The sequence below is a fragment of the Martes martes genome (genome assembly GCF_963455335.1).
Source record: "Martes martes genome assembly, chromosome: 17".
Classification (NCBI taxonomy): domain Eukaryota; kingdom Metazoa; phylum Chordata; class Mammalia; order Carnivora; family Mustelidae; genus Martes; species Martes martes.
This window is the reverse complement of record NC_137905.1, coordinates 28,899,498-28,909,608: the sequence shown is the minus strand read 5'-3', so window position 1 is coordinate 28,909,608 and position 10,111 is coordinate 28,899,498.

Genomic DNA, 10,111 nt, shown 5'->3' with positions numbered 1-10,111 from the left:
CTCTCTTTCTCTCTGATAAATAAATAAATAAATAAAATCTTTTAAAAAATAAATATTAGTTCAATATTTTATTATAACACATGCAAAAATATACGCATAACAAACACACACACCTAGGCACACTCAGAAGTTTGCAGCAGAAAGAAACAGACTCCCCTCTCAGTGTGGAGCCCGACTGGGGCTCGATCCTACAACCCTGAGACCATGAAATCAGGAGTTGGACACTTAACCGACTGAGCCACCCAGGTGTGCCCCCCAGTTTTTGTTTTAAAATAAGCATGTACTTTTCTAAGAATTACAAAACGTAAGAAGAAAATCGTGGTCAGTTAGGATACATCCTCAAAACACTGATGTAGAGACAATGGCAAGTGAGAGAAAATGAGGAGATCGAGTCATCCTGCAACTTCTTTTTTCCCCCAAGAAAAGATGGAAGGAGTGGCAAAGGAATTGGTCCAGTTGTGTTTCAAAGGGTGTCAGTTTAGCTATGATTTTGCAAACACCTTGAATGTGGGCTAAAAATGTCAAAGTCCTATGTCTTTCAAGGACAAAGACTACAACAAATAGACTCCATTGTTTCCAATGTCCGTACTATTTTGTGAGTTTCACGTCCCCTGGAAAATGTTTGCAAAATTCAAACCACGGGCCTTCAATATTACTTAGATGACATAAACAAATTAAAATAAGGCCAGCCTAAGCCAGTTGTGTTTATCAACCTGATCCCCTCTGAAAATGAGAAATGAAGTCAAATACCCTTTAATGCTATTTATTAGTGGAGTAATATAATACATTTTGACAAGTTGAACAGTTGTAACAGGCAGCTGTTAAAGTCTCTACAGGGCCTGTTTAGAATGAAAACAGGAGGGAGAGACAGCTCTATAACTGGGTTTTAAGAACGGCTCAGCCATCAACTATATCCTAACCAAGTACTTTTATCCAGTTAATTTACAGAAGGAATCCCTTAGGGTCTTCAGCCGTCTACCAGCGCGGCTCATTAGAGCCCAGTATCCAACTTTTCTCATTGTAACATTGAAAGCATTTATGCTTAAAATGTAATTAAACTTAAAACAAACAAGATCTTTATTCCCTGACAGTCCTGCTATTTTTAAATTGACAAAGGCACGAACTTATATAGGATTATTTAGAAAGTACTATACATTTCAGCCACTTATGGCAAGACATTTGCCCAACTGTTCATCCTGCATGCAATTAGAAATCTAAATACTTGGGTAACGGGTTTCTACTGGGAATTAAACTTGCAGATCTCTTACAAACGAGTAATGTGGTAAGACTTGCTGTCCAATGAGGTGTCTTATTGAAATATCCCAGGCCGGTTCACTTGTCACGGCTGTCGTCTTAGCCGCTCGTACTCACAGTGTATAGCTTTCATTACGAAAATAGAAATTTGTGTCCTAAGTGCTGTTACATTACTAATGCTAAATATTTAATTCCCTGGGGTTCCAATTATGGTTGAGCACTGGCAACACTGATTCTACTTTTTAATAACAACTGTAAAAGCAATTTGAGCATTTTTCAATTAATTAAATACATAGCGAATGAGTAACCTCTTGTCATTTTGCCCTCCAGGACCTGAGCTAATTGGTGTAGAATAAAATGTTTTGAAAATTAACAGATATTCTGGTCTGCACAGTTATACCATTAAACTCCGGTCTGCAGAATGAAGTTTGTCTTCTAACAGTTACACTCAGTAGAGTGTGCGGATGTGAGGAAGTACCTACATTTTATGGACTTAACAGTGCCTCTAATTAGAGCAGAGTTGAAAGTCAAGTGTAGCTTCTCTAAACACTAGTCAGTATCAATAACGCTTTGCATTGTTCACAGATAAATGCAACAGATTTCAACAGAGGAAGGCTCCCCAGATTTCATTCCTGGTATTCACAATTTAGCTTAGCCATGTAAAAAGTTTGCCCATAAGAATTCCTGTCGTTAATTATAGTCACACACACACAAAGCCCCCAAAATAAATTCTGACATTTCTGTCACAAGAGAAAGTTCCAAACCAAACGTCTGGGAAAGTTCTTCCTTTTCAACACGCTGTTGCACTTTCTCCTTCTACTGCAGAACAATGTCATAAATAAGTTCTAAATTGGTTTCTCAGCTTTAAAAGTACAGTGAGGATGAATCATAAAAGCAGATGCTGTTTTACTCACATTTTTAAATGAACCTTTTTCTGAAGTGCAATGAAATCTGATTAAAGAGACCATCTCCTTGTAGAAAAACGTCTCTGACAGGTGTTCTGCCAGTTCCGAGTCTTGATTGGGCATAATCTAAAATCCATGCTCGGAAAGTGAATGCCTTTTCGGCAGCTGTCTTTCTAACAGAGATGATCCCCTAAACAGGTTTCACTGAATTAGGAACCTCAGCAAAAGCATTAGGCTCATGGAATAAGACACGGAAAGTGAAATTAATCACTCTGGGAGAGAGGGGAAAAATAATAGGGAACATGTAATCATTTCCATACCAATTTTTAGGGTTTAAGTCTTTAATATTTTGAAGATTTTAGTAACATCTTTGAGAAGTGAACTTTATTACTGGATTAACTTGATAGTACCCGTCTGTTAAGATAAATAGATCAACCTAAATTTCTGATTTTTTAAGAACTAAAGTAGATAATGAGAGTATTTTAGAATTTGGGAGGTTGGGGTGACTCCTCAGGAACCATTTCCGGTCTGCTCGCAAATACACACCCACACATAAAAATGAAAAGAAAAATATACATCTGCTTAAGGTTTATTTCAATAAAGACAGCATCTTATCGGACCTTCAAAACTACTGGCCATAGGCTTAATATGGCCTATCATTAACAATGCTTTTTTTTTTTTTAATCATTAACAATTCTTAAAACAAAAAGCCACAGAATTTGTAAATGACAGATTAAACCCAGCATTGCCAATTATCTTATTTCCAGCCCAAAGAAGAGCTCAAATTTTAAGATCTAAAAATAAAGAAACAAGTGGTGAAGATATTGTTTGTATTAAGGAATGGGTAGGAAATGAGTCCAAAATAATTTATTATTTAGTTCTGAAAAATAAGGATTTCATTAACAGTACTAATCTATGTCCAAACACAACTAAGTAAAACAATACGAGGCTCCCTAAAACACTGGACAGTTATCCACATAATAACCAAAGCAGCTATATTTTGTTCCAGGGTCCTTAAATTATTGACCAGCAGGCCCTTCAGATCCCAAAAAGGCAGGAGCAGATCAGGGCTGATTGAAGACAGCAGGACAACAGTCTTCTTCCCCTCAGGATCATATACCCATCGAATTCCCCTCCTCTTGCTTTGGATGATCTCATGCTTGATCTACTCAGAGAGGCTGGCAGCTGTAATCTGCACATTGGGAACTAAGTCGCACCTATTACCAATTACGTGGGAGCTGGGGGTGTGTGGGAGGGAGCTCACTGGCTGGGGAATTAGAAGATCTGGGCTCAGTTTTGAAGGCACTCACTGTGGTATGACCTTGGGCAGGTCACTAGGTGCCCCTGCACCTCTGATATCCAGGTTCTGACATGCGGGACAATATAATCCTTGTGTTGTTCTGAAGACTCGATGAGAAAACATGATGAAAACACTGGAGAAGCAGCAAAGTGTCATGGAAACGTTAAGAACCAAGACTTATGGTCTAACATTCACCTACTGGGACCTTTAACAATGTATTTTTCATTCTGTTATTGTGCAAAGAACCTGAAGTTAAAGATGTATATAATGCATCCATAATCATGTGCATTTAAAAAATTAGAATAATTGGGGCCCCAGGGCGGCTTAGTCTGTTAAGCATCTGCCTTCGGTAGTGATCCCTGGGGTCCTGGGATTGAGCGGGGGGAGTCTACTTCTCCCTCTTCTTCTCCCCCTCCCCCAATCATGTTCTCACTCTTTCTCAAATAAATCAACAAAACCTTTTAAAAAATCAGAATAATTAAGGACTCCACAGTTTTGACTAGAGATTCTTTTAGAATTAAGGCTTTAGCTTAGGCATTTTATAAAAAAGGAAGAAGAAGCAATAGGATAAAGAAGAAAAGGAAAACTAGCTGGATATTATCACAATATAGTCGTCACTTAATAAACTCTGAACTAAAATGAGGTCCACTTTAAACCCAATTTTCTTTTCTAAGGAGTGTTCAACTAGCTGCCTTCGGTCGCAGACACAAGGCCCAGAGCTCCCTTCTCCTGTACGGGACTTCTGCAGAGTCCTGCCAAGCAGAGATGTTCAGGGGAGGAGTTAGAGCAACTGTCCCTCAATTAAATATCCTGTTGGCTAAAATATACAGAGCACGGACATGTGAGGGAACAGGGGTTTCTGGAGGGACAAGAGCAGCTTGCTAGTTAATATACCACTACAGTATGTGAACCGCTAGTGGGCCCCCCAAAGTCCTTTCTCGGGGCTGCCTGTATTCTAACGAGTGCCATCGCTGGTCCCCAAGTGCACAGAAGCATAAAAACAGCAATGTGTAGGGCAGAGGAAAGACTATAGGTAGGGCGGGTAAGAAATACAGCTGACAGCAGGGGCGCCTGGGTGGCCCAGTGGGTTAAGCCTCTGCCTTCAGCTCAGGTCATGATCTCAGGGTCCTGGGATTGAGCCCTGCATCGGACTCTCTGCTCAGCGGGGACCCTGCTTCCCCCTCTCGCTCTCTGCCTACTGTGATCTCTCTCTCTGTCAAATAAATAAATAAATAAATAAATCTTTAAAAAAAAAAAAAAAAAAAAAAAGAAATACAGCTGACAGCAACCGAAGAAACAGGACCATGTTAACAAATGAGAAAGAGGACTGAAAAAATAAATAAATAAATAAATAAAAATAAAAAAATAAAACAAAACTCCTTAAATGAGAGCTGAGTTATACAGGCCAATTCTCACCGATGACCATGAGTTACTATCAAAGTTCAATGAGACTCAGTTTCCAAGGTAAGAGGGAAAGGCATGATCCATTTTTAAAAGGCTTCCATCACAAATAGTTAAAGTTAATTCTTAAGACTTGGCTATCTTGTATAACTCACTCCCTAGAGGGTTCCAGATTACCATGGTTTTACTGTAGTTAGATAGTTTTATGGTTAATGTACTGTGGTATAAATAAATATAGCTTAGCCTAAGCGTCTCCACTGAAAATATGTATGTCATAAAATGACAAATAAAATAGGTCAATAACCAAACCCATAGTAAATAATTCAAGCATAAAAGCACACAACATTAGAATAAACTAAAACCGATTCTCTTCAGACTGGATACATTTATTCAAAATGGACTTCGGTGGTAAAAGAAATGTCCAAAGATAAGTGGCTAGAAAGGAGGTATTAAAATCACTAACTTATATCCTTCTGGTAAAGTCTAAATAGCTACATGTCATACTCATGAGAAGAGCCTATAGGAAAACAGAGCTAGCCTATGCATCTGTGTGACAACAAAATAATATTCTACACTATTCTGATTTGATTCTACATGATAGAGACTTGGTAGGTGCTCACTAAATTAATGTGGCCCGGAAATATAATTTCTAAGTGGTTTGAAGGTCCTATAAATTAAAGGCGGGAAATATCAGAAATATCAACCGTGCTTCCTGGGAGTGTTTAGATATCGAACATACAACGAAAGAGAAAGAGTGGGAGATCTTCAAGGACATTGCTTCACTGCCAGCTACAAAGGATGCGCTGACAAGGACCGCATCTAAGAGCAGGAAATGCTGGTTTGCTTTGCGAGTAGGAGACTTTGGTCAGTCTCCAAATAGCATGAGGAGATGATGAGGACCAAGTCAGGGTTACAGCCTCACCCCTACCTGGGCTCTAGCATCGTTACAGGCTGGTCCTGTTTGGTCACAACGACAGAAGACATCCTGATTTGTGACGTCGAGGAGATAGGGAGGCAGGGTGACCTCCACGGAGCCTCTTGTGGGCTGAGGCAGGTGACAAAGGCTGTATCTTCCTTCACCCGCTTGTCTGGTGTTGGTTATGTCACAGTTTTAGTAACCCCATCGTTTTGGATTTTAATTGATGTGACTCTTTGGTTTGAGCATTTTCTAGAGTATATAACCATGGAAACGAGCATGCTTGCCTTCAACATCTACTGGCTTAAGGTACGCATTGTTCTACTGTCTACTGTTCTATTAACTCAAAGGCATTAGCAAACCATGCCGTTTTCCACACAGCTGCGAATTCTAGAGTCTATCTAGACCGTGGCCATGCATGTCCTCGAAGTCCCAGTGGTACCCCAGTTTAGGAAAAGTTTAACTTGACTCTCCAGCTCCAGCATTTACACAGACCAGCTGAACCTGGCTGTCGTTCAGAATCAGTTGATGGCAACATTTCCTTCCTGAACAGTTCCACAGGGGGAACCTCAGCCATTTCTCGTGAAGACCCGGGTTAAGGATTAAATTTACAAACACTCCCACGGTGTTCAGTGCCTGTCATACATCTTTCACTTTACCGGTAAAGGACATCTCAAGCTTCTGCTACTGAGAGGCAAGGAGAAGCAGATGACGCACTGTTTGTGCTATTTGGGGAAGGAAAAATAAGATCCAGGGATTTAGAAACTCTAAAGGTAAAGCCAGCGAGGCCTCTGGAAGGTTGTTTAGAGACAGGGCAGGAGAATGGGGAGACTCTCTCTCCTTTGAGCAGAGGTTGACAAACTACAGCCCGTGGGCTAACCTCAATGAGTTTCTTCCCTGCTCTGCCCCATCCCTGAGCTCTCTCGATGCTGGTTTCAGAGTTATTTAGTGAGGAGGTGGCAGTGCCTGCTGGGGTCTGTTCCCGGCAAGTAGCCGCTGCGTGGGGAGGATGCTTGGCTGGGATGGTAGACAATGATGCTAACGGGGTCCCCTGGTCCGGTGCTAAGCAGCCTTGCAAATGGCGCTGAGGGGCAGAGGAGTGTTAAGCAGGAGGGTATCTATCTGAAGGATTTTTTTTTTTTTTTAATTTGACAGAGAGAGATCACAAGTAGGCAGAGAGGCAGGCCAAGAGAGAGGGGGAAGCAGGCTCCCTGCCAAGCAAAGAGCCCGATGCGGAGTTCGATCCCAGGACCCTGAGATCATGACCTGAGCTCAAGGCAGAGGCTTAACCCACTGGGCCACCCAGGCGCCCTTCTACCTGAAGGATTTAAACAAGGGTGTGATAGAATCAGATCTCCATTTCAGGAAGATCACTCTGACAGCAGAGGTGAGGTAGAAGGGAGATGGCGGGTGCCTCTGCTCTCCCATATGCTGCTCTACCCTTCCAACCAAGTCCGCTCTGAAATTCCCTAATCATCCTTCTCTGAATTCCAGCTATTCCAGCTTCTTCCCTGGGCACTCAGGGCACTTTCCAGACACCTGCAAAAGTCTATTGTTTCCACCCCAAATCATCATTTTCTCAACTGCTTCTTTGTCCCATGCTTTTCCATCTATCTGTAGTGATAGACCAATGGTTTGTTTTTATTTGATTTTATTTCTAATTCTACTCTTCTGTAGACTGAAATTTTTGTAAAATACAAAATCATGCCCTTGGATTTCAGGGCAATGTCAAATTGCTATATAAGTGTCTCCAGTCTTTTTCTTAATCTTTAATATTTGTCTTGTCACAAGCTGATAATAAACATCTGTGTCAATGAATTCAGTAAATTGCAGGATACAAAATTAATATACAAAAATCAGTAGTCTTTCCATACACTAACAACAGATTTTCTGAAAAAGAAATTTTAAAAAATCAATCCCATTCTTAACAGCGCCAAATACAAAAAAAAACTGATGAATAAATTCAGCCAAGGACATTGATGAAAATATAAGAAAATGATGAAAGAAACTGAAAAGACACAAATAAATGCAAAGGTATCCTATGTTCATGGATTGGAAAAATTAATATTGTTAAAATATCAATACTACCAAAAGATTAAATGCAATTGCAATCACTACCAAGACTCTCATGGCATTTTTTACAGAAATACAAAAAACATTCCTAAGATTTATATGAAACCACAAAAGATCTCCTGAATAGCAAAAGTAATCCTCAGAAAGACCAAAGCAGGAGGCATCATACTTTCTGATTTCAAGCTATATTATAAAGCCACAGTGATTAAACAGTATGATACCTGTTAAAAAACAAAGAGACCAGTGGAACAGAACTGAGAGCCCAGAAATAAACCCAAACGTATAAGGGCAATTAATATTTAATAAGGGAGGCAAGAATAACTACTGGAGAAAAGCAGTCTCTTCAATAAATGGTGCTGGGCAAGTTGGAAATTCAATGTAAAAGAGTGAAACTTGACCCCTATCTTTCTACACTCACAAAAATTACTTCAAAATGGATTAAAGGCTTAAATATAAACCATGAAATTCCTAGAGGAAAACACAGGATAAAAGCTCCTTGACTTGGGTCTTGGTAACGAATTTTTAAAAATCACACCTAAGCACAAGCAACAAAATAAAAAACAAACAAGTGGACTATATCAAACTAAAAAGCTTCTGCACAGCAAAAGAAACCATCAGCAAAATGAAAAGATGACCTATGGAATGGGGAAAAGTATTTTCATATATCTGAAATGTCTATATATCTGATAAGAAGTTAATATCTAATATACATTAAATACATATAGATTTCATACAACTCAATAGCAAAACAAAACAGACAAACAAAATCCAAAATAAATAAATAATCCAATTATAAAATGGGCAAAAACTAGAATAGAACTTTTTCCAAAGAAGATACAGGAATGCCCAACAGAATACATGAAAAGATGCTCACCATCACTAGCTATTAGGGAATGCAAATGAAAACCACAGTGAGATATCACATCACACCTGTTAGAATGACTATCACCAAAAAGACAAGAGATAACACATGCTGGCATGGATGTGAGGAAAAAGGAACCCTTGAGCCCTATTGGGGGATTACAACATAGCATAGCCATTACAGAAAACAGTATGGAGTTTCCTCAAAAAATTAAAAATAAAATTACCAATAATCCATCAATAAATAAATAAATAAACCAGACACTAACTTAAAAAGATAACTGTACCCCCATGTTCATAGCAGTATTATTTATAATAGCCAAGACATGGAGAGAACCTAAGAATCCACTGATGGATGGAAGGATATTCATAGATAGAACTACAAGGAGAAATAAATGAATCCACTATTATAGTTGAAGACTTTAACACCCTTCTATCATAAATGAACAGACCCAGCAGTTAGAAAATCAGTCAGGACATAGTTGAACACAACAGCACCATCAATAAACTAGATATATAATAGACATCTGTTGATTATTTCATCCAACAACAACAGAATACACATTCTTCTCAAGTTCACATGGAACATTCACTAAGGCAGACCACATTCTGGGCCATAAAACACACCTTAACAAATTTAAAAGAATAGGACTCATACCATATATGCTCCCAAACTACACTGGAATTGCACTTAGTGAAACTAATTAAGATAGTTGAAAGAATCAAAGTATTTGAAAATTAAATAACACATGGGTCAAAGAAGAAATCTCAAGAGAAATTTCAAAACATTTTGAACTAAATGAAAATGAAAACACAACTTAGCAAAATCTGTGGAATGGAAGGAAAGCAGAACTTAGAGGAGAATTCATAGCTTTTGAATGCATATATTAGAAAAAAAGAAAGTTCTAAAAACAATAATCTAAGTTTCCACCTTAGGAAATTAGAGAGAGAAGAACAAGTTAAATCCAAAATAATCAGAAGAAAAATAATAAAAATTGGAGCAGAAACCAATTATATAGCAGAAACCAAGAAATCAATACAGAAAAATCAATGAAACCAAAACTATTTCTTTGAAAGAGATTAATGAAACTGATAATCCTCTAGCCAAGCTAATTAAGAGAAAAGGAGAAAGAAAACAAATTATTAATACAAGTGAAAGGGGGACATCAGTACAGATCCAATGGACACTAAAAGGATACTAAAGGAATACTATGAACGCCATGCTCACAAATTTAATAATCTAGATGAAGTACACCAATACCTTAAAAGACACAATCTGCCAAAACTTACCCAAGGATAAACAAACAATCTGAATAGGCCTAACTCTATTCAAGAAACTGAATCTCGATAATAAATAATCTCCCAAAACAGAAAACACTAGGCCCAGATGGGTTCACTGGT